The sequence below is a fragment of the Schistocerca piceifrons genome, chromosome 1 (genome assembly GCF_021461385.2).
Source record: "Schistocerca piceifrons isolate TAMUIC-IGC-003096 chromosome 1, iqSchPice1.1, whole genome shotgun sequence".
Classification (NCBI taxonomy): domain Eukaryota; kingdom Metazoa; phylum Arthropoda; class Insecta; order Orthoptera; family Acrididae; genus Schistocerca; species Schistocerca piceifrons.
The window spans coordinates 11,085,688-11,110,989 of NC_060138.1; the positions used below are offsets into that span (position 1 = coordinate 11,085,688).

Below are 25,302 nucleotides of genomic sequence, written 5' to 3' on the forward strand. Positions count from 1 at the left end.
ACAGGTATCTTACACAAATGCTCAAGAGTATACATAGGATCTTGGGCTGAAGAGGTGGAGCAGAAACTGACATTAGTTTTGTTGAAGAGGGAGTAGTGGAACACAGCACAATTTCTTGCAAAATGAAGACAAATTTATTGATAAACTGTTAATTAATTGCCAAGCTCACCAATGTGACCATTTTACAACAGGTACTTACTGCTTGGAGTATATGTGAATTTTCAGGCTTGCCTGATAGATCTGTTGCAAAAACACTTTGGGTTCCCCACCAGATAACATTATGCAAGTCCCTCCCTCAATATTTCAGTGACACAACGTTTTGGCATCTTCAGGTGGTGGTGATTTCCACCATCACTGCTGCAAGATGCAACTGGCAATTTCCACGTGACAGCTTTGAAATTTATCATGTGGATGACTATGACCATCATATTTAGAATTCAGAGGATTTCATAGAATACCTGAAGATGCTTAAACTAGAACTTTCAGATCTTTCAGTTAGCTCAAATGTTATATCATTACTTACAAAAGTGCCCCTGCAGCCCTCATTAGAGATTATTAGCAGCAAGTTTGAGAAAGAAATTGTGGTGCTGTTTAAACATGTGCATACCTCATCCTATTTCTTATGTAACACCAACTACTTTGATCAAGTGGACAGTGTTCCCATGGGAGACCCTCTATTTCCCTTAGTAAATATCCAACATTCCTCCTTCTGGCAGAATGCTGAAGAGACATTTGTGGTGTGGCCCACATAATACAGACACTACCTATGTTCCTGCAGCATTTGCACTCGCTCCATCTGAATATTCAGTTCACTGTGGAAGTACAAAAAGATAGCAGCTTACCATTCTTGGATGTCACGGTTAGAAGAAAAGCTGACAGAACACTGGGGCATAGTCTCTACTGAAAACTGATACACGCAGAGTTATATTTGCGGTCCAAAAGTTGCCGTCACCCTGCACAATGTGGTAGTGTCTTACACTCCCTGGCACATAGAGCACACGTGATCTCAGATACCGACAGTCTGCCTGGTGAACTGTAACACCTAAGAACAGTGTTCCAGCAGAATGTTTATTCTTGTAAACAGATTTGAAATGTGTTCTGAGCAAAGCAAGTTCACTGTAGGGATGTAAATGAAGATACTTAGACAAGCACTGCAAATGGCTTTTTTGCCATATTTCAGTGGCATGTTTTCAAAAATAGAAAGAATCGCTAAGAGAAACAGAATCAAGTGTGTTTTTCATCTACCAGCAAAACTAAGGAATTGTTTGTGTTCAGTTAAAGACAATCTTGACCTTAGAAAACACAGATCATATATAAGATCTGATGCCATTATGGGAAATCTTATATAGGGCAGACACCTCACATTGTGCAAGAACACTGTGTTCAACAGCGCTGACAAAAATGCCACCCAGTAAATTAGTGGTAGCAGAGCACTGCCTGAATACAGGGCACCACACGTTTCCCAAGAGGACTGAAATTTTATCCTCAGCATCATCACTCTAGGATTGTGTTTTTAAGAATGAGGCATGTATCCATACGGTGGGCAATCTTACCAACAGGAATATGGAATTTTGACTAAGCACTGCCCAGAATCCAGCCCTGACTGCCATGAAATTAAAACAGTAGAAACCAGATCCTCCGATGTATGACCTGATGCAGCACCTTGCAGAGAGTTAATTCAGCTTTTAACCACACGAGTGTCCAGAAGTGCAGTCATTGCCCACAACACATAAGCAGAAGGCTACTATGAATGGCATTTCCATCCAACTGGGAGTGCCTGTCCACACATTCGTACTCCTGCTTCTAGCCTGACAAATTTCAATTCTGCTGTGTGAATATCACCAGTCACATCTTGCAGCAGTGATGACAGGACCCACCACTACCTGAAGATGACGAACAGTTGTGTTGGTGAAATATTGTGAGGCTTGCACAAAGTTATTCAGTGGCAAATCTGAGAAGATTTGTATACATTATTTTTCTGTGATGCAGGTAATGTGCAGCAAAATGTGATAACTTTCTGCATTTGCCTTTTTATACATTTCAAAATACCCCAAAAATTGGTGAGAAACACTGAACATATGACGTAACCAGATGACATACCCCACAGCATGTGCAGCAGTTGGGGCTGAGTGTAAAGGAATGATTGAGCAGTGCAATACTTTCATTTGAGCAAACAGAGCAAATTTCGAAAACATTTTGTAAATATGATCTGTTGTAAATGTAGATGTTACAAAATTATTGTCCCTGCTGTAATCAAGCAAAAGCAGTTCTGATTTTGTGTTTTTTGCTTCTGTCCCTTCTCTTTTTGTTTACAGACATTAGTTAGTAAAGAAACCATAGGTCATTTAATGGCAATGATGCTATTCTGAAGTTTATACTCATCTACTTGTTATGCAATATGGTAGGTTTTCATTGTACTGTACTTTGCAAGAAATCAAGGAAACTGCAAGACCGGTAAATAAAATAATAAACTTCAATATAAATACATAATTGTTTAACACAATGAAAAAATACTGCCTGCCTGATGCAAGACTCAAATCCTGAATGCCATCACTAAAGTTGCACACGTGTGTCCGTAGCCACAATGATATGAATATTTGACTTGGGTTGGGATGATCAAGTGTGACAGGCCGAGAGGCTCAACCACTGCAAGCATGGCAAGGTACATCATCTGGTGACATTTGTCATTCGCTTTTGACACATTTCCCAACATTTGTATCGTATCCAACATTTGTGATCCCATGTGTCTTGTATTAAATTACTTGTCTCAGGGTCATATACAGTGCTTTGGAGGTTTTTAAATGATAATACGCATCACCCTGTGTGTGTGTGTGTGTGTGTGTGTGTGTGTGTGTGTGTGTGTGTGTGTGTGTGTGTGTGTGTTATATATATGAAACAAATGCTAACAAAGAGATAGAGGGCCTGGCCAGTACTTACCTCAGCTCAGTACAGCCGATAGATACACAAAACAGAACAGAAAATTGACGTATCCTAGCTTTCGGAACTTCGTTCCTTCATCAGGGAGGAGAGAGGGGAAAAAAGGGGAAGAAGGGAAAGTGGATTCAGTTATTCACAACCCAGGTTATGAAGCAACAGGAAAAGGTAAACAGGGAGGGTAGCAAAGATGAAAGATGGAGGCATGGATGTCAGAGGGAAGCCAAAGATATTCTACTGTAATTACTGTGCCAGCTTCAAACCAAGAAGGATGAATACAGAAGTAAAGAGGCACATAGTATAAAGATAAACGCAACTATGTAGGATGAAAAGATGCGTGAATGGCTAAAGAGGAAAGGGAAAGAGGAGAAGACTAAAGAGTAAATGGGAGTGAGGTTGGTTAACATATGTTCAGTCCAGGGGAATGGCGGGATGAAAGGATGTGTTGGAGTGCAAGTTCCCATCTCCGCAGTTCCGAGGTACTGGTGTTGGGTGGAAGAAGCCAAATGGCACATATGGTGTAGCAGGTTCCTAGGTCCCTAGAATTATGCTGGAGGGCATGCTCCGCTACTGGGTATTGGACATCTCCTAGGCGGACAGTTCGTCTGTGCCCATTCACGCGCTCAGCCAGTTTAGTTGTCGTCATACCAAAGTAAAAGGCTGTACAGTGCAGGCATGTCAGCTGATAAATGACGTATTGTTACAGGGGTAGGAACCGCTGGGTAGAGAAGGTGGTCTGGGAATATTGTAGGGTTTGACAAGGATGTTACGGAGGTTAGGGGGTCGGCAAAAGGCAACTCTGGGTGGTGTGGGGAGAATATTGTCAAGGGATGATCTCACTTCAGGGATTGACTTGAGAAATTCATATCCGTGGCAGAGTAATTAGTTGATGTATTCGAGGCCAGGATAATATTGTGTGAAAAGGGGGATGCTTCTGTGTGGTCTGGGGGTAGTAACATTGTTGTTGGGTGGGGAGGAATGTATTGCTTGGGAGATCTGTTTGTGGACAAGGTCTGCAGGATAGTTGTGGGAGAGGAATGCACTGATATATAATATAATACAGGGAAATATTCCAAATGGGAAAAATATATCTAAAAACAAAGATGATGTAACTTACCAAACGAAACCGTTGGTATGTTGATAGACACACAAACAAACACACACACAAAAATCAAGCTTTTGCAACCCACAGTTGCTTCATCAGGAAAGAGGGAAGGAGAGGGAAAGACGAAAGGATGTGGGTTTTAAGGGAGAGGGTAAGGACTCATTCCAACCCTGGGAGTGGAAAGACTTACCTTAGGGGGGAAAAAGGACAGGTATACACTCACGCGCGCACACACACACACACACACATATATTCATCCGCACATATACAGACACAAGCAGGGTATATGTGCGGATGGATATGTGTGTGTGTGTGTGTGTGTGTGTGTGTGTGTGTGTGTGTGTGTGTGTGTGTGTGTGGCATACTGATCTGAACTATGCAGCCTTCAAATGGAAGTTTTTTGATCACTCCTTATTTTGCACCCTGCCACCTTGGCAATATGTACCGCAAATCATCAGACAGATGACCTTCCTGCATGCTTCGAGCATCCCCTGGTGCTGTTCCGAACCAATGCTAATCTTTGTAACTGTGACGAGCAGTGTGCAGATTGCATCTTTGTATCCCACAAAGAGGTGACAGTTCCCAGTGGCATGAATGGTTACTGTTTATTGACTGTCACTGAGTTGGTGAGTCATTTGCTACATTGTGGCCCACCTGTTCGCTGCTAAAGCCATGCTAGTCAGTGGTAACCCCTGTCAATGATATCCTGTTGCCCATAGCAGTTCACTCTGCTGATTGTGGTAGTATTTTCCTTGAATAAATCTGCTCACAGTACACCTTTGACACTGTGGTACAAGAAAGCCCAATGACTACACACCCTTATAGAATATGTGTCTTGACCCATGGGTACCCACGATATGGCAGTGATAAAATCACCCTGTGATCAACTGTCACACTGCAGCTGTACGCTGCACCTCCTTTTTCAGAATACTCAGGTTTATTAATTTGAAGTAAATCAGATATTTTGAAGGAAGATTTAACAAAAAGAGCACATCCAGGAAAGGATGAAACCATGTCTAATTAACTGGAACACAAAATTAATAATTAGTGGTGACAAAGATCCCCTGCAATAAAAAATAATGTCCACTGACTTCATGTATTAGTCTTCAAGTGACAGAATATATGTAACTGTGTCCTTCTTATTTACACTGATTAAACAATGGAAATTCCAGGTAGGAATATCAACAGTGCAGGGAAAGATAGATCACTATTTACCGTAAAGAAAACAAAGTTGCACACAGGCACAACACACAAGCAAACCTACTGCGCGCGCACGCATGCACGCACACACACACACAGAGAAAAAAAAAAAAAAAAACTCCCAAGTCCAGCAGCTAGGGGCAAGCTGCTGGAGTTGACAGTCATATGTGTGTGACATGCGCTTGCCTGTGTGTATGAATGTGTGTGTTTCTCTGTATCTCTTTTGCTGATGAAGGCTGTGGCCGAAAGCTTTGTGTAAGTGCCTTTTTAATTGTGCCTGTCTACAATGTAACATGTCTCCTTTACAGTAAGCAGCAATCTATGTTTTCCTATATTTTTCATTTACACAGATGTAATTAATAAATCAGAGTCTATTTATTCCAGAGAAGTGACAGTTTGTTCATGACAGTTCAGCACAAATCTGATTTTTTATATACAGCAAGGCTACCTATAGATTATTCTGTGTGCCAGTGTTCATTCTGACTATAGGGATTCACACTGATCATGTGTAATTTGACATCTGGTCCTGTAAACTTACTTCTGCTCAATGTGAAAAATTCTCCAATCCACGTTTTGTAATTAACCTTAACATATCAAATAATGCACCCTTCAATATAACTGCTTATTGTCCACTTCCCATCACTCTATTCCCACTGTCAACCCAGCTGACCTCTACTTCTAATCCAAAAACCATGGTTGACTCAATGTTTGCTATTGCAAGCTATTGCTATTGCAACACATAAGTGCCAGAGGCACCAGTAATGATATATAATTAAAAATACTAGAAATTAAGGCTCACCGGTTAGTTCATGCTAAGACAAACACTACAAGTGTCTAAGACACTGTGCTCTCACACAAGTACGAGGTCTGAATACATTCCAGTTACGATACACTAAACTATTTCATTGACGGTGGCAATATACATACTCTCTCCCCAATAAACAGAATAGTTATAACTCAATTGTTCACAAGTGTATATTATGACTCTTGCCACAGCTATGGAGTCAGTATGCCACAGGCGTGCCATAGAAAGGGATCAGGTTCAATTCCTTGTAGAGCCGGGAAATTCTGCTCGGTGGACAGATTGGAATAGGGTACACTCTGCTTGTAGTTCCAGCTGAGGAGCTACTCAAGTGAGATGTAGTGTCTTCAACTTCTGGAAGTTGATAACAGCCTGGAGAGTTGTATACTGACCCCCTAACTCTCCATAGATATATAGTAGAGGACATCTCTCGAAGAGCATTGCATGGTCTTCTGGGCCCAATGCAGAGTTCCTTTATCAATGTATATTGTATATCACCACTTGTACACACTCATCAGCACAGTACCATTTTGTCTCTTCACGTGGCAAATTTTTATTCCCTTGTTTCCAAATCAACATTTTTCCTCTTCTTCTTCTTCTTCTTTTTTTTTCTTACTATCATTTCTTGTACCACACATATTCCACACGGTTTATGCTCACTCCTTCAATGATACTGCCCATCCTTCTCTAGTGTGCGAGTTGTCCCTGCTTTCCTGCGTGTTTGTTGGTTTAAACACCCTTGTTTCAAAAGAGAGTGACAGCTTAGATACAGTCTTGTCAACATTTTGTATTTTTATTTAGCAATTATTGTTTGAGCCTTATAGGCGAATGTCACAAGATATTGTCAACCACTGCATTCACTAGATTGGAATGGGGTTCATGGTAACTTATCAATTCATTTTTTAAGTTGCTGTTATCTTTTTCATCCTATCTTGGACTAGTTTTTCCATACTCCCACTCTATTTTACGTAGCCAAACAGTTATCTGCCCTTGCAAACTTGCTCCTTTACTACCAAGTTAACTAATACTGGGCAGCCTAACAGAAGTTCCAATATCCAGTCTTTCACCACAATTCACCTACACACATTTTTCACTCACTGATTTTCTTTTTTCAATGTCATAAATATTTTGCTTTCACAGACTGCTGTGCTTTGAACATAAAATTGTAGGAACATCTGCCTCACATGTCAGTTTTTTTTTTATTTATTAAAGAATATGTTCCTTGCTTATTCCTATCTGCTTCTGATACATTTCCATTCTCACTTTTATTTTGTTTTGATCCATTTCTTTTTTCTTTGATAGACAAGTCAAACAACAATGGCAATATGTTGCAGCCCCCTGTGTTTCACCCTACTTACTACGAACTTACTTTTCTTAGCTTCCAATTTCATTAGTCATTTGGTTTCTAAGATACTTAAATTAATTGTTTGACCCTGTATTTTTATATCTTATTTTACCTTCGGTTGATAAAGGATTTCTGTTATGCTCACAAAGAGAGAGCTGATTCTTCCCACCCCCCACCCCCCTTACCTTGTCCTGAAACAAACTTATCGCCAAGTATCTTGCAGTTTTTTTCCTATTATTAATCTCTTAGTCTAGTCATCAATTTAAAAGTGTCAGTTGTTGGTCCCATTGTCTAATAATTTGTACATTTATACACATGAAGTTCCAATTTTTATTTGGAACATATAGACTCTGATAATCATGAATCACAGTTCAAATGGCTCTGGGCACTATGGGACTTAACATCTGAGCCAAGGCAGGATTCAAACCTGCGACCGTAGCAGTCGCGCGGTTCTGGACTGAAGCGTCTAGAACCGCTCGGCAACGGTGGCTGGCGAATCATAGTTACCATCACATGGACAGAAATACTGTGTTAACTTTATTACAACCAAGGGACATAGCTAAAAATGTCTTTACATAATTTCCAGTCCTGATTACTTTCCTTTAATTTAATCTCACAAATAGGTTAGTGTAACATGATGTTGACAGAGGCAAATTATATATACTCACAAATTATTTAGTTAGAGGTATCTGGTTTGTATGTCTTGGAGAGAGGAGGGTGCAAGCTGAAAACTTCAAGAAAAGATTACTCATTTCATACCTGCTGGATTTAACTGCAGTTTATCTCTTCCATATACCAACCACATACCTAATGTGCATGGCAAACAGTTTGAAAGTATTATTCTATACTCAGCATTTGGAACTATCAGTTCCTTCATGAGAGAGGAAAGAGGGATAAGTTTCTGAAGGTCTGAAAGGTCACTCGGACTCCACGACTAATGTGAGGACAAGAGGAACGAATGTGTCTGTAAGAAGTTTTGGAATTTCACCTCCTGAACGTAAAATACTGATCAGTCTGTCAGTCTTCTAGTAATTTTATGGTTTCCTCGCATGAATTTTCACTTGGACACGATTATTCTATGTTTCATCACTCACCTGAGAGATATCTCTGAATTCCCAAAGAGACACACCTTCAAATTGCCATCAGCTGTTATCCGTAAACGGTTGCACGTGCCACAGAAGTGTTCACTCATTGAGGTAATAAATCCCACATGTCCCTTGAAGCCCGGGACATGGGATGCCTGCAAAAAGAAATTGTAAGAAAATAGCTACTGCTGTTGTGAATATACTATAAATGTGTTGCTCACCAAGTGGAGGAAGGAGAAAACGTGCATTAAGGGGAGTTTGAACGCCCTATCCTGACAATGTTAAATTTAGTGACTTAACTTCCCCGTATTTCAGGAACAACTGTAGCCATTGACAAGAAGCTTTTACAGCACATTAAACTATATGTTCTGAGTCTTACAATAATTGCATTTCAGGCACTGCTTTTGGAAATACAATTTTTTAATTACACAGTTAAAATTTTGTGTACTTTTTTGTATGTTATTCTAAATAATTTTATTTATACATAACATTATGTTCTTCTTTTAGTTCGGAAGACTCAGGATACATATGTTATTACTCCCTGAAAATTTGAATTCGCTACTCGAAGTAGTTTCTGAGATTTAGGGAAAAATGCAAGAGAAAATGTAAATTTTCAGGAAGAGTTTTTAAAGTTTTAATAGACTGTTACTCAATATATGCTTAACATTTTATTTTTAGTCACTCAGAAGCACCCTGCACCATACTGTATATCATCCTCTTGATCTTTTTTAAGTTTTTTCTTGTTTTCTTCTTTCTGGACTCCGTAGTGGCCAACTGTGCTGCATACTCTGCTTTACCAGTACAAACCTTGTCCATCCATTCAAATTCTCTGATGCAGTTTGCTCCAGAATTAATTCCCATATGTTGTAGCATTTTTTGGTCTACATCTACATCTACATCTACATCCATACTCCTCAAGCCACCTGACGGTGTAGGGTACCTTGAGTACCTCTATTGGTTCTCCCTTCTATTCCAGTCTCGTATTGTTTGTGGAAAGAAGGATTGTCGGTATGCCTCTGTGCGGGCTCTAATCTCTCTCATTTTATCCTCATGGTCTCTTCGCGGGATATACGTAGGAGGGAGCAATATACTGCTTGACTCCTCGGTGAAGGTATGTTCTCGAAACTTCAACAAAAGCCAGTACCGAGCTACTGAGCGTCTCTTCTGCAGAGTCTTCCACTGGAGTTTATCTAACATCTCTGTAACGCTTTCGCGATTACTAAATGATCCTATAACGAAGCATGCTGCTCTCTGTTGGATCTTCTCTATCTCTTCTATCAACCCTATCTGGTACGGATCCCACACTGCTGAGCAGTATTGAAACAGTGGGCGAACAAGTGTACTGTAACCTAATTCCTTTGTTTTTGGATTGCATTTCCTTAGGATTCTTCCAACGAATCTCAGTCTGGCATCTGATTTACCGACGATCAACTTTATATGATCATTCCATTTTAAATCACTCCTAATGCATACTCCCAGATAATTTATGGAATTAACTGCTTCCAACTGCTGACCTGCTATATTGTAGCTAAATGATATGGGATCTTTCTTTCTATGTATTCGCAGCACATTACACTTGTCTACATTGACATTCAATTGCCATTCCCTGCACCATGCATCAATTCGCTGCAGATCATCCTGCATTTCAGTACAATTTTCCATTGTTGCAACCTCTCGATATACCACAGCATCATCCGCAAAAAGCCTCAGTGAACTTCCGATGTCATTCACAAGGTCATTTATGTACATTGTGAATAGCAACGGTCCTACGACACGCCCCTGCAGCACACCTGAAATCACTCTTACTTCGGAAGACTTCTCTCCATTGAGAATGACATGCTGCGTTCTGTTATCTAGCAACTCTTCAATCCAATCACATAATTGGTCTGATAGTCCATATGCTCTTACTTTGTTCATTAAACGATTGCGGGGAACTGTATCGAACGCCTTGCGGATGTCAAGAAACACAGCATCTATTTGGGAACCCGTGTCTATGGCCATCTGAGTCTCGTGGACGAATAGCGCGAGCTGGGTTTCACACGATCGTCTTTTTCAAAACCCATGCTGATTCCTACAGAGTAGATTTCTAGTTTACAGAAAAGTCATAATACTCGAACATAATACATGTTCTAAAATTCTACAACTGATCGACGTTAGAGATATAGGTCTATAGTTCTGCACTTCTGTTCGACGTCCCTTCTTGAAAACGGGGATGACCTGTGCCCTTTTCCAATTCTTTGGAACGCTTTGCTCTTGTAGAGACCTACGGTACACTGCTGCAAGAAGGGGGACAAGTTCCTTCGCATACTCTGTGTAAAACTGAACTGGTATCCCATCAGGTCCAGCGGCCTTTCCTCTTTTGAGTGATTTTAATTGTTTCTTTATCCCTCTGTCATCTATTTCAATATCTACCATTTTGTCATCTGTGTGACAATCTAGAGAAGGAACTACAGTGCAGTCTTCCTCTGTGAAACAGCTTTGGAAAAAGACATTTAGTATTTCGACCTTTAGTCCATCATCCTCTGTTTCAGTACCTTTTTGGTCACAGAGTGTCTGGACATTTTGTTTTGATCCACCTACCGCTTTGACATAAGAGCAAAATTTCTTAGGATTTTCTGCCAAGTCAGTACATAGAACTTTACTTTCGAATTCATTTAACGCCTCTCGCATGGCCCTCCTCACATTACATTTCGCTTCGCGTAATTTTTGTTTGTCTGCAAGGTGTTGGCTATGTTTATGTTTGCTGTGAAGTTCCCTTTGCTTCCGCAGCAGTTTTCTAACTCGGTTGTTGTACCACGCTGGCTCTTTTCCATCTCTTACGATCTTGCTTGGCACATACTCATCTAATGCATATTGTACGATGGTTTTGAACTTTGTCCACAGATCCTCAACACTATCTGTACTTAAAACAAAACTTTTGTGTTGAGCCGTCAGGTACTCTGAAATCTGATTTTTGTCACTTTTGCTAACCAGAAAAATCTTCGTACCTTTTTTAATATTTCTATTTACGGCTGAAATCATCGCTGCAGTAACCACTTTATGATTGCTGATTCCCTGTTCTGCGTTAACTGTTTCAAATAGTTCAGGTCTGTTTGTCACTAGAAGGTCTAATATGTTATCGCCACGAGTCGGTTCTCTGTTTAACTGCTCAAGGTAGTTTTCAGATAAAGCTCTTAAAAAATTTCACTGGATTCTTTGCCCCTGCCATCCGTTACGAAAGTTTGAGTCTCCCAGTCTATATCCGGCAAATTAAAATCTCCACCCAGAACTATAACATGGTGGGCAAATCTACTCGAAATATTTTCCAAATTATCCTTCAGGTGCTCAGCCACAACAGCTGCTGAGCCAGGGGGCCTATAGAGACATCCAATTACCATGTCTGAGCCTGGTTTAACCGTGACCTTCACCCAAATTATTTCACATATCGGATCTCCGTCAATTTCCTTCGATACTATTGCACTTCTTATCGCTTTAAGCATGCCTCCCCCTTCACTGTCCAGCCTGTCTCTGCGGTATACATTCCAATCTGAGTTTAGAATTTATTACTATTTACATCTGGTTTCAGACAACTTTCTGTCCCTAGTACTATGTGGGCATTGTGACCGTTTATTAATCAGAGCAGTTCTGGGACATTTCCATAGATGCTCCTGCAGTTTACTATTAGCACATTAATATTGTTATTCCCTGTTGCATTTTGTCTACTTCTACCTTGCCGCATCTCAGGAGGTGTCTTGTCAGCCTAGGGAGGGAATTCTCTAACCTAAAAAACCCACATGTGCACTCCACACATACTCCGCTACCCTTGTAGCCGCTTCCTGCATGTAGTGCACGCGTGACCTATTCAGGGGGACCCTACTTTTCTCCACCCGATAGCGGAGGTCGAGAAATTTGCACCCCAGATCTCCGCAGAATCGTCTGAGCCCCTGGTTTAAGCCTTCCACTCGGCTCCAAACCAGAGGACCACTATCGGTTCTGGGAACGATACTACAAATAGCTAGCTCAGATTCCACCCCATGAGGCTTTCTGCCTACACCAACTCCGGTAACCGCCTGTACGAACTGAGGATGACCTCTGAACCCAGACGGCAGGAGTCATTGGTGCCGACATGAGCAACAATTTGCAGTCGGGTGCACCCAGTGCTCTCTATCACTGCCGGCACGGCCTCCTCCACATCTCGGATGAGACCCCTGGCAAGCAGACAGAGTGAACACTGACCTTCTTCCACGACCTTTCCGCTATTTCCCTAAGGGGCTCCATCACCCGCCTAACGTTGGAGCTCCCAATAACTAATAAACCCCTCCCCCCATGTGCCTGCTCGGACCTTGCTGAAGGAGTGGCCACATGTCCACTCACAGGCAGAATGGGCAATGCCACACGGCCAGCCTCCAAACTGACCCTCCGCCTCGTGTGCCGCAAATGCCGCTGAACCCGCCACTCCCCTTGGGAAGAGGGTGGCCCAACCGCGCCCGGTACCCACAAAGATGTGTTGACAGAAGGGTCAGTGGGTGAAACATGTAACACCTGGGGTGTACCATGCAACGCACCAGACTCCCCACTGCCGCTACACTCCAAGGCAACAGCCTGAAGACGGCTAACCGCGGCCATCAACACGTTCAGCTGTTCGCGAACAGTGGCCAGCTCCTCCTGTGTCCGTAGACAGCGGTCACACATCCTATCCATACTAAGAAATCAATTTACTGTAGAGAGTTAATCAACTTATAACTGGACTGCTAATTCACTAAAGGCGGCTGATAGTTGACTAAACTGTGGTTACTAGACACTTCCTGTAGAAAACAATGAAAATAGCACTAACTGTCTCTGGACTGTATTCAAAACAAACACTAGCACTACTGGCACTATGGCTGTCTAAACGGACTCTCTCTGACTGTATTCAAAACAAACACAAAATTTATGGAACACTATTACTAGCACTCGACAATTAAAGCTTCCTAAAAGCAAAAACACACGGAAGAAGAAGTGATAAGTAAGAAAAATAGAGTTAATACTTAAACTAGCGTAGCTCGCTGCACAGCAGACGTGACGCAGATGGCAGTTACGATGACACTGACACTATAAGATTATTGAACGACTCATTGGGATTTTGAGTCTGACAATGCAGACACTTCTTCAATAATTCAGGATTGCCAGGTCTCTGTAAACAGGTTTTATGATATCCACAACTGCTGCTGGGATAGAATGTTTATGGCTGTATGACCTGTTTGAGTACTGGGCATTGCGGTAATTGCACCATGAACCAGATCCAGGAGGGCAAAGATGGTGTACTGGTTTATCATCAGCTGACAGTCTCTGGAAGAAGGTAGCCCATACTGCCTGCTTCATTTTCAACAAATCCTCAGTATTATTTCTAATGGCAATCCCATAATACTGTTGTAGTTCATCAATCATTTTGTCTGTCAGCCTGCTTCTTATGGTCTTACCATCTGAAAGTTTCTTGTCTCTCAAACTTTGTTTCAACTTCCTCAATCTGGTACCCATCCTCTTCTGGACATGACCAACACATTCCATTTCTGTGATAAGCTTCTCACCATAAGGCTGAGTGGCTACTACACTGTTATATGCATTTGAGTCTGCCTAACCTAAGAACTTAGTGTAACACACTCCCCTTTAGTTTACAGATCGATTATAAATTTCAACAGCTGCACAGGCCTCCGTACGACTAGTTGTCCTTCATAATTTCTGTCACAGATATGCCCTTCTTCATTCCCTGATTTATACTTATAACAATGTTTGGTTAAAATCTGGAAATCTATTAGCTTTCCAGTATCCACACTGGTCACTGTAGCAACAGAATTCTTAGAACTGCAGCTGCGCTTCTACCAAGTGCCCCAAAAGCTACTGATATGTCAATCATACCATCGTTTATTTCAGCAGCTTCATTTGCAGCACCCTTAATTGACTCACATGCAGCAGATCTCACAGCAGCTCCAATAAATCCTGCATACTTGTCCATTTTACAAAGTGGGCGTGGCATATACATCATGACACACATTGTTTCTGCTGCAGTGTGTCCTTTGCCAATAGCTCTCAATCCATAAAACCACCTAACATTTATTTCAAAATAATTATCTTTACACTTATCAGAATTCCAAAATGAATGAGTATATTTACAACTGGCAGAATTAATGATAAGTTTCCTGGCTTGTCCATTTGATACCTCAATGTCTTCATGTAAACTAACTGGCCCTCCACATACATACAGCACACACATTCACATAACACCCCTGTTAGGATGTGTAAATGTATCAGCATATAACCTAAACCGTTTACATGAGTTTTGTTTTGAGATAACTGTGTTATCACTATGTTTCATTTTAATCTTCGAAGCACTAATGGGTGTTTTGCTAGATACTCATGAGTTTGCCAGTATTTTATTGTCTGTAACTTCACACACCACATGCTGAACACAATGTTTCTCTTTATTCAAAAATTTATTACCATGAAACCCACATTTCTTAAAAACACTTCATTTTGGAGTCATACTTTTTGAGAGATTTACCAGTCTATTCGTCACTTTTCCTCGGAAAAACGTTAGCACTTCGATATACAAAGCATGTTTATACTATGAAAAGATAGGATACTATTTTTGACACTGCTACCAATACAAACACATAATTTAACCTTCATAACACAGCAATCCACAGCTTTCTACAGGGTGGTCCATTGATAGTGACCGGGCCAAATATCTCACGAAATAAGCATCAAATGAAAAAACTACAAAGAACAAAATTCGTCTAGCTTGAAGGGAGAAACCAGATGGCGCTATGGTTGGCCTGCTAGATGGCACTGCCATAGGTCAAACTCATATCAACTCCATTTTTTAAAAATAGGAACCCCCATTTTTTTATTAAATATTCATGTAGTACGTAAAGAAATATGAATGTTTTAGCTGGACCACTTTTTTCGCTTTGTGATAGATGGGGCTGTAATAGTCAAAAATGGTTCAAATGGCTCTGAGCACTATGGGACTTAACTTCTGAGGTCATCAGTCCCCTAGAACTTAGAACTACTTAAACCTAACTAACTTAAGGACATCACACACATCCATGCCCGAGGCAGGATTCGAACCTGCGACCGTAGCGGTCGCGCGTTTCCAGACTGTAGCGCCTAGCACCGCTCGGCCACTCCGGCCAGCTGCTGTAATAGTCACAAACATGTAAGTATGTGGTATCACATAACATTCCACCAGTGTGGACGGTATTTGCTTCATGATACATTACCCGTGTTAAAATGGACCGTTTACCAATTGCGGAAAAGGTCGATATCGTGTTGATGTATGGCTATTGTGATCAAAATGCCCAAGGGGCGTGTGCTATGTATGCTGCTCGGTATCCTGAACGACATCATCGAAGTGTCCGGACCATTCGCCGGATAGTTACATTATTTAAGGAAACAGGAAGTGTCCAGCCACATGTGAAACACCAACCACGACCTGCAACAAATGATGATGCCCTAGTAGGTGTTTTAGCTGCTGGGGCAGCTAATCCACACATCAGTAGCAGACAAATTGCGCGAGAATTGGGAATCTCAAAAACGTCGGTGTTGAGAATGCTACATCAACATCGATTGCACCCGTACCATATTTCTATGCACCAGGAATTGCATGGCGATGACTTTGGATGTCATGTACAGTTCTTCCACTGGGCATAAGAGAAATTACGGGATGATGAAAGATTTTTTGCATGCGTTCTATTTAGCGATGAAGCATCATTCACCAACAGCGGTAACCTAAACCGCCATAATATTCACTATTGGGCAACGGAAAATCTACGATGGCAGTGACAAGTGGAACAGCAGCGACCTTGGCAGGTTAATGTATGGTGTGGCATTAAGGGAGGAAGGATAATTGGCCCCCATTTTATCGATGGAAATTTAAATGGTGCAATGTATGCTGATTTCCTGCGTAATGTTCTACCAATGTTACTACTAGATGTTTCACTGCATGACAGAATGGCGATGTACCTCCAAAATGGTGGATGTCCGGCACATAGTTTGCGTGCGGTTGAAGCATTATTGAATAGCATATTTCATGACAGGTGGATTGGTCATCAAAGCACCATACCATGGCTCGCACATTCACCGGATCTGATGTCCCCAGATTTCTTTCTGTGGGGAAAGTTGAAGGATATTTGCTATTGTGATCCACCGACAATGCCTGACAACATGCGTCAGTGCATTGTCAATGCATGTGCGAACATTACGGAAGGCGAACTACTCACTGTTGAGAGGAATATCATTACACGTATTGCCAAAGGCATTGAGGTTGACAGACATCATTTTGAGCATTTATTGCATTAATGTGGTATTTACAGGTAATCACGCCGTAACAGCATGCGTTCTTAGAAATGATAAGTTCACAAAGGTACATGTATCACATTGGAACAACCGAAATAAAATGTTCAAATGTACCTACATTCTGTATTTTAATTTAAAAAACCTACCTGTTACCAACTGTTCGTCTAAAATTATGAGACATATGTTTGTGACTATTACAGCGCCATCTATCACAAAGCGAAGAAAGTGGTCCAACTAAAACATTCATATTTCTTTACGTATTACACGAATATGTAATAAAAAATGGGGTTCCTATTTTAAAAAACACAGTTGATATCAGTTTGATCTATGGCAGCGCCTTATAGCAGGCCAACCATTGCGCCAGCTGGTTTCCCCTTTCGAGCTAGACAAATTTCGTTCTTTGTAGTTTTTTCGTTTGACACTTATTTCGTGAGATATTTGGCCCGGTCACGATCAATGGACTACCCTGTATATAAAAAATTACCGATTTTATTAGGTCTTGAAGTAATGCATGTAAAAATTTTAACATTTTCAACTGGTGTAGATTATATTTTAGAAAATAAAATAAAATACTTCCCACGCAAGTTTATAAGTAATATACATATCATTTTATTTGGAAAATTGCAAATTTTATAATCAGATAAAAACCCAAAAAAAAGAACAAGAATGTTTTCCCCTTCTAACTCCCCTTAAAGTTATGGAAATGTGCAAGCTTTCGGAGCCAGTGGCTTCTTCTTCTGGCAGAAACAATGAAGGGGAAGGAAAAGGGAAGAAAGAAAAGGATTGTCAAGGTTTAGCAAATGGGGAGAGTTGCAGAAAAGCTGCAGAGAAACCCAGGCCAGGACAGACTTACTGAATGGGATGAGAAATATGTAACTAAACCAGTCCATCTCTCATACCACCAGCAGATGTGAAGTATTCTTGTGATTGGTAGTAAGTCATAAACATTAAATTATTTTCAATGTATGTTCATATGTAATACTGCACGTACCTTTGAGGTATCATTGGGCCCATTGGGAGGAGGATCAAAATCAGGCCACTGCTTTCTAATTATTTGGAGCATTTCACTAAATGAGACCATCTTCCCATCATTCCATTTGTTGCCGCTGAAAGGCATGTACTCGATAAATCTTACATCAACATTTTACTCTTTTCTTAACTCCACAAAACTGCATACTTCATCTTCATTAAAATCTCGCATTACAACACAATTTATCTGTGGAAGAAAGACACCACTAAAAACTTGGTATCAGATAAAGCTTGGTTTAAACAGAGTTTGAAAGACTCATCCTACTCTATAGATGAATATCTTAACAATGGCTGTTAGGCCAGCTTAAATAAGAATGTCTGTTAGATTTCAGTTCTGAGAGCACTTTGTCATAACAGTCAAGATTATGTACTTTTTGTTTGATAAATTTATTAATAGTGCATAACAATGTTTCAGTCTGACAGCGTATCAATTCTGAAAATATTAGCTGTTCCAGTTTGTATTGTATTCACCTAGTTTGACAATCTCCTGACAAATGATCAGGGTATTCAAATGTTTTATATTTTTTATGTTATACTTTCTGGCATGTTACTCACCCATGAGAATCATCTCATGTTTTGGGTCTTGGAACAAAAGCTGAATCTAATCTAATCTAACCTACAAAATAATGGTTCTACAAGTCTGTTGTTATATTTGTATACCTCACTGATTCTGTTAAATTAATCTTTTTCTCTCTTTTTAGAGAATGTGGGAATTTATCTTAGCATGCCAAGCTGTTAACCTTCTTAACAATTTACGAAAATTAAACTACATACATCTCCAATCTTTTTCCCCACTTCAACGCACACATCTTTTGCTGAAGGTATTATTTTAACTATTACATTAAATTATGAAGCTTTCTTGAAACTGTTAAAAGTGTGCTCAAGATAAAAGGTCTTCACAAAAGGAGCATTTAGTATCTGTGCAGCTGGTAACACTGACAGCCTTCATATAAACAAGCCCAAATGGTAGAACATCCTTATTTACACATACACGCAATGGCAGAAAAAAGGAAAAGAGCACACCTTTCATTCAAGCATTGAATATATAAACTGATGAGACAAAACACTATGACCTCCTGTTTGATAATGTGTTTGTCCACTGTTGGAACACAATAAAGCAGTGATTTTGTGTGGGACAAGTTCAACAAATTTCAGGTAAGTTCCCAGCATTATGTGAGGTATGTTCCCAGCATTATGCAGCACCGCATGTCTAAGCACAGGTCATGTAATTCCCATAAATTGGAGATCAGTGGTTTCTGGGTGCAGAACTAGTATCTGATAGCATCGCAGATGTATTCCATCAGATTCAGAAGGGGTGAATTTGATTCTGGCCTCGTGACACTGAAAGTCATATTGTTGAAACATGTCACCTTCACTAGGGACAGGGTGCGGACAGTGCACAATAATGTTCACACAGAACAAAGCTGTTATGGAGCCTTCAGTTACTACCACAGGACCCACAGAAGACCAGGTGAATGTCCTCCATAGCATAATATTGCTCCCACTGTCCTACGTCTACCTTTCAAGCACCAATTCACTCTGTTGACAGTGTATGTGCACAAAACCGTCAAGCAGGTGTAATGCGAAACATGAATGATTCAACCAGATGACACATTTCTATTGATTCACTGCCCAATCTCAATGCTCCTGAGCCACAGAAATTGTAATTCAACAGTGTTGTCAACATGGGAACATACAGGGGTTGACTACAGCAGAGCCCTATGTTTAACAGTGTGCAATGAATGGTGTGCTCTGAAATACTCGTGCTTCCACCAACACTGTGTCATCAGACCTGCCACAGAAATTAGCTTCCTCAGCCGAATGTCATCTTTTTCAAAGGAACCATCCCAGCATTTGTCTTAAATCATTTAGGGAAATCAAGGAAAAGCCAAATTTTGGTGGCCCGATGGGACTCGGGTCCGTTGTCCTCTCGAAGGCAAGTCCACTGTCTGACCACTGTGGTGGCATGACCTAGTCTTAATTAAGCCAGAAAATCCTGGGAAATGCTGACATACTTATTGATTTAAGATATAACAATTTAAAACAATCCTTTCATGAATTTCACTACAATTTTCTGCTCTTTTGAAAAAAAATTCTTTTGACTGTTTTGATGTTGTTTAGTATGTTTAAATAATGATGGCAGTCTCTATAAAAGGGCAGTTTGACTTTTAAGTTTAGTTATACTGTTTTAAACTACATCCTTCATCTATTTGTGCACCCAGAAGTGCTATAGGATATAACTTGAAGACTATGGTGAGGTGGTGGGGGACAGTCATGTGTTGAGAAGGAGGTGCTGCCAGAAATGAAGTGTGACACTGCATACAGGGAGAATAAAAATACTCTATTCCATATTCATTTACAATCTAACTCTGGCCCCCATATGGTTTTACTTTTCTCCAATAAGAAAAAAAGAAATTGTCAGTAACTGTCTTTATAAGGTCTTAAAAGGAAACAAACAATAGAAAATCTAGGCTGGAATAATGACCATATTATAAAAAAGATACATTGCTATTTACTGTATACAGGAGATGTTAGGTCACAGACAAGCACAACAAAAAGACTACTAAACACGTAAGCTTTCGATCAGAAAGTCTTCTTCCAAAGTGGACAAAACACACACACACACACACACACACACACACACACACATACACACACACACACACACGACCGTTGTTTCTCCCATGATGCGCAGTTGCTCCCAGTCTGGCCCTAGCAGCCAGAGACAGTGGTCATGTATGTGTGATCTGCATTTGCGCGCATGTGTGTGTGTGTGTGTGTGTGTGTGTGTGTGTGTGTGTGTGTGTGTGTGTGTGGAAAGGGGGGGGGGGGGGTTTGCACCAAAAGCTTACGTTTTTTTTTTTTTTTTTTTTTTGCCCCCCCCCTGCCTGCAACACAACATCTACACCATACAGTGAGTGCCAATCCATCCTTTTCATAATACTGTCATTACCACCTTGCCAAGAGGCATATTGTGGAGTAATCCGAAGGGCTCTACTAATTTGTACAAGAGGAAGGAGAGCACAATCTCAATGTAAGTTTTTAGAAAACTGGTATGTGCATTACTTCTGCAAACCTTTCAGAAAGGACATGGTATGCATTTCATTCAGCAAGATGAGTAATAAACAATATTAGCAATACTGCATCAAACTTGTTCACTTTCATCTTTGGATTAAACATTCGATTTCAGAGAGTACAGAATTTGGCAGAATCAAATTTTGGGGATATGTGGAACTGGGACAATGGCATATTTTTTACCCATTCAACAAACTAAGCACTGCTGATTGCTACTTTTATTGTGTCTGCTGCTGCAATGCATATATGAAACTGTAAGTGCAGCATCTATGATGGAATAAAATGTTATACAAATGAAACAAACAGGCACAGTGAAATAGAGTAGTATGGCTCACCATTTCGGTCTCACAGATTAGCAGGTGTTGACTTGAAAGATAATACTTAAGAAGTTGAATCCAAAGGAGAGGATGTACCGTATTTACTCAAATCTAAGCTGCTCTTTTTTTCCGGTTTTTGTAATCCAAAAAACTGCCTCCGGCTTAGAATCGAGTGAAAAGCAAGTGGAAGTTCTGAAAAATGTCGGTAGGTGCTGCCACAACTAACTTCTGCCGTCGAATATATGTAGCGCTACAGCCGTGTACCGCAAGTCTCTAGAGGAACGGAGGGTTCCAAATGATTGGAAAAGAGCACAGATAGTCCCAGTCTTCAAGAAGGGTCGTCGAGCAGATGCGCAAAACTATGGACCTATATCTCTTACGTCGATCTCTTGTAGAATTTTAGAACATGTTTTTTGCTCGCGTATCATGTCATTTCTGGAAACCCAGAATCTACTATGTAGGAATCAACATGGATTCCGGAAACAGCAATCGTGTGAGACCCAACTCGCCTTATTTGTTCATGAGACCCAGAAAATATTAGATACAGGCTCCCAGGTAGATGCTATTTTTCTTGACTTCCGGAAGGCGTTCGATACAGTTCTGCACTGTCGCCTGATAAACAAAATAAGAGCCTACGGAATATCAGACCAGCTGTGTGGCTGGATTGAAGAGTTTTTAGCAAACAGAACACAGCATGTTGTTATCAATGGAGAAACATCTACAGACGTTAAAGTAACCTCTGGCGTGCCACAGGGGAGTGTTATGGGACCATTGCTTTTCACAATATATATAAATGACTTAGTAGATAGTGTCGGAAGTTCCATGCGGCTTTTCGCGGATGATGCTGTAGTATACAGAGAAGTTGCAGCATTAGAAAATTGTAGCGAAATGCAGGAAGATCTGCAGCGGATAGGCACTTGGTGCAGGGAGTGGCAACTGACCCTTAACATAGACAAATGTAATGTATTGCGAATACATAGAAAGAAAGATCCTTTATTGTATGATTATATGATAGCGGAACAAACACTGGTAGCAGTTACTTCTGTAAAATATCTGGGAGTATGCGTGCGGAACGATTTGAAGTGGAATGATCATATAAAATTAATTGTTGGTAAGGCGGGTACCAGGTTGAGATTCATTGGGAGAGTGCTTAGAAAATGTAGTCCATCAACAAAGGAGGTGGCTTACAAAACACTCGTTCGACCTATACTTGAGTATTGCTCATCAGTGTGGGGTCCGTACCAGATCGGTCTGACGGAGGAGATAGAGAAGATCCAAAGAAGAGCGGCGCGTTTCGTCACAGGGTTACTTGGTAACCGTGATAGCGTTACGGAGATGTTTAATAAACTCAAGTGGCAGATTCTGCAAGAGAGGCGCTCTGCATCGCGGTGTAGCTTGCTCGCCAGGTTTCGAGAGGGTGCGTTTCTGGATGAGGTATCGAATATATTGCTTCCCCCTACTTATACCTCCCGAGGAGATTATGAATGTAAAATTAGAGAGATTAGAGCGCGCACGGAGGCTTTCAGACAGTCGTTCTTCCCGCGAACCATACGCGACTGGAACAGGAAAGGGAGGTAATGACAGTGGCACGTAAAGTGCCCTCCGCCACACACCGTTGGGTGGCTTGCGGAGTATCAATGTAGATGTAGATGTAGATGTACACAGGCATGCTTCGTAGGCACAAAGATAAATACTGGCGCCAAAACCTCTGCGTCAGTAAATAAATTTAAAAAAAAAGTGGAAGACAATTTTCATACATTATCCAACGAAGTAAATACAAATTCCATATTGTTCATCTTCGAATGTAGCAGAACTTCAATGTATTACGAAAATCCGACTGGCAAGACTGTTTGGGATGTTTGTCAATATGGCCAACTCTACGTTCTGAATTTTTTCCTACCTGTGAGAAGAGATGGTTGCTAATAGGAACCTGATGAAATGTGAATCACATGCAGTATTCTCTTCATCATAAGAGTAATACGAATATAAACATTTTGCCACGTATTCTTTCGTGTTTGCTGCTATCTTATTTAAATCCTGTCTGCCTAATAAACTAAGAAACTAGAGTGAGACAACAGCAAACGCGGAAGAATATACATATCGTGTCATGTTTATATTCATATTATTCTTATGCCTAATAGTGATACAGTCATAAATGAAGCACGGCAACTGACTAGATTTTTAAATCTAAGATGACTCTAATTTCTGTGCAGAATTTGATGTACTAAAGAAGCGGCCGCAAAGATTTTCAAATGGAGAAAAATTTTCGCCTAACTCTCGTTCAGAACATGTTCTATCATACACAGTCTATTATTTGGTTCTTGTTGATCAATATCAAAGAAAGCAGCAGTGTAAGTAACAAGAAATAGTAGTCTCTTGCCATTGTTCCGCTAATGAGATGATTTCTCTCTCTTTCTTTTTTGTTTTTAATTGTAAGCGGCGGTAGCCTGCACAAAACCAAGCCATGCCGCGAGCGACGACAGGCCGCAAACACGCACTATCAGAATGCGACAAACAATGCATGACACAGTACAGTAATGCATTTTCAGCTTAGAGTGACATAAACGCCTATAACAAGGAAAACGGCACTTATCAGATCAAAGCAAAATAAGCAATCGATTCAAACCAGACGAAGCACGTGAAAAAGGAAGGGTACCAGTATAAATACGGAGGAGCGCCTGACGCATAGCAAAGGCTACCTGGTAAAGCTTAACTGCTAAGCTTGCGACTCGAACCAAACTACTGTAGCTGTATCGTCAATCATTCGACCTAAGTTGTGTCTCATATTACAATGGACCGACTTTGTTTCGATTTGGAGGTGCGGCCTAAAACTTTTCTCTCCCCTTGAACTTCGAGTCTCAAATTTCAGGTGCAGCTTAGATTCAGGAATTTTTTTTTTTCCTTCCTTTATTTCGAGTCTCATTTTTCAGGTTTGAGTGCGGCTTAGATTTGAGTAAATACGGTAGGTGGTATTTCAACTAATTCTAACTATGAAATAAAACAAAGTACAGCAGGGAGCTCTGACGAATCAAAGAGCAGCGATGAAGATTCTGATGAATAGTAAAGTATGAGTTAAGAAATAAGATGCTACTGAGATCGTAAATTTTTGTTGTGTTGATGAATCTGTTAACAAACATATTCAAAAATGCACTGAAACATTGGCACATGTAGTGTTGGGAGGTGATAAACTGTCATTACTGTTAGAGGAGCTACGTATTTCTTGCTGTTCTACTCCTACATGACACTGTATCTGAAGGTATAGAATGAATCTTCACTGGCTAGAGAAATGGGTAACACAATTTTACAAGTCTCTGCTGTCATGTAATCTCTTCAGGGAAATCATGACTGTACTAAGATTCGGTTTGTGGTTGACAAGGTCAGAGTCATTAAGAAATGCAAGGCAGCTACCATGTCAGTCCTAGAAGAGAGAGACGTAGCAAACTGTCAAAGCATGTTCATTCCCGGTCCATATTTTTGTGGTGATGTACTAACCAAGTAATACTGAAGTGTGATCCAAGTCACACAAATATGGCTTTAATAATAACCTCCGAACAATATGCCTCTAAGGACTCAACAAGACACAGAACACTGATGTGCACATTACAAACTAGAATCACACAGAGAGCCAGTCAGCACTGTTCCATACTTATATATGTGCGAGTCGCCAGCAGATGGCACGGCAGGGACCGCACTGCACGCTTGGCTCCCAGAGACGGAATCCAGCAGCCAGCCTGCAATGATCAGTCGGTGACCAATTTAAAGACGCATGTACGGCAACACAACTCTCGGTGCACTCACACAGACACGTACTAGTAGCACGATACAGCAGTGATGAGTAGTAGTACCCCTCCTGTCTTGCGCGCCTTTTATCTGGCTCTACAATTTACTTTCCTAGACCCACACAAATGCCTGATCCTCCTAATTCAATTTGCTCTGCAGACTATTCAAAATTCATAAAGAAAAAGAAGCCACAATTGCACTTTGTGTGCCAGTTACTTTCCAATACATTGGCACCAGCTGATCTTATTTAAAAATACTCAACTTTCATAGCCATACTTACAGCACATTCTTTGCTTCCTGGCCTAAATCCAAGTTAA

The 25,302-nt window shown here is 40.7% G+C and overlaps 1 pseudogene; it reads right to left on the reverse strand.

Moving 5' to 3' along the window:
* The window catches only part of LOC124802659, a 58,889-nt pseudogene that overhangs the window by 22,112 nt on the left and 11,475 nt on the right, over window positions 1-25,302 (reverse strand).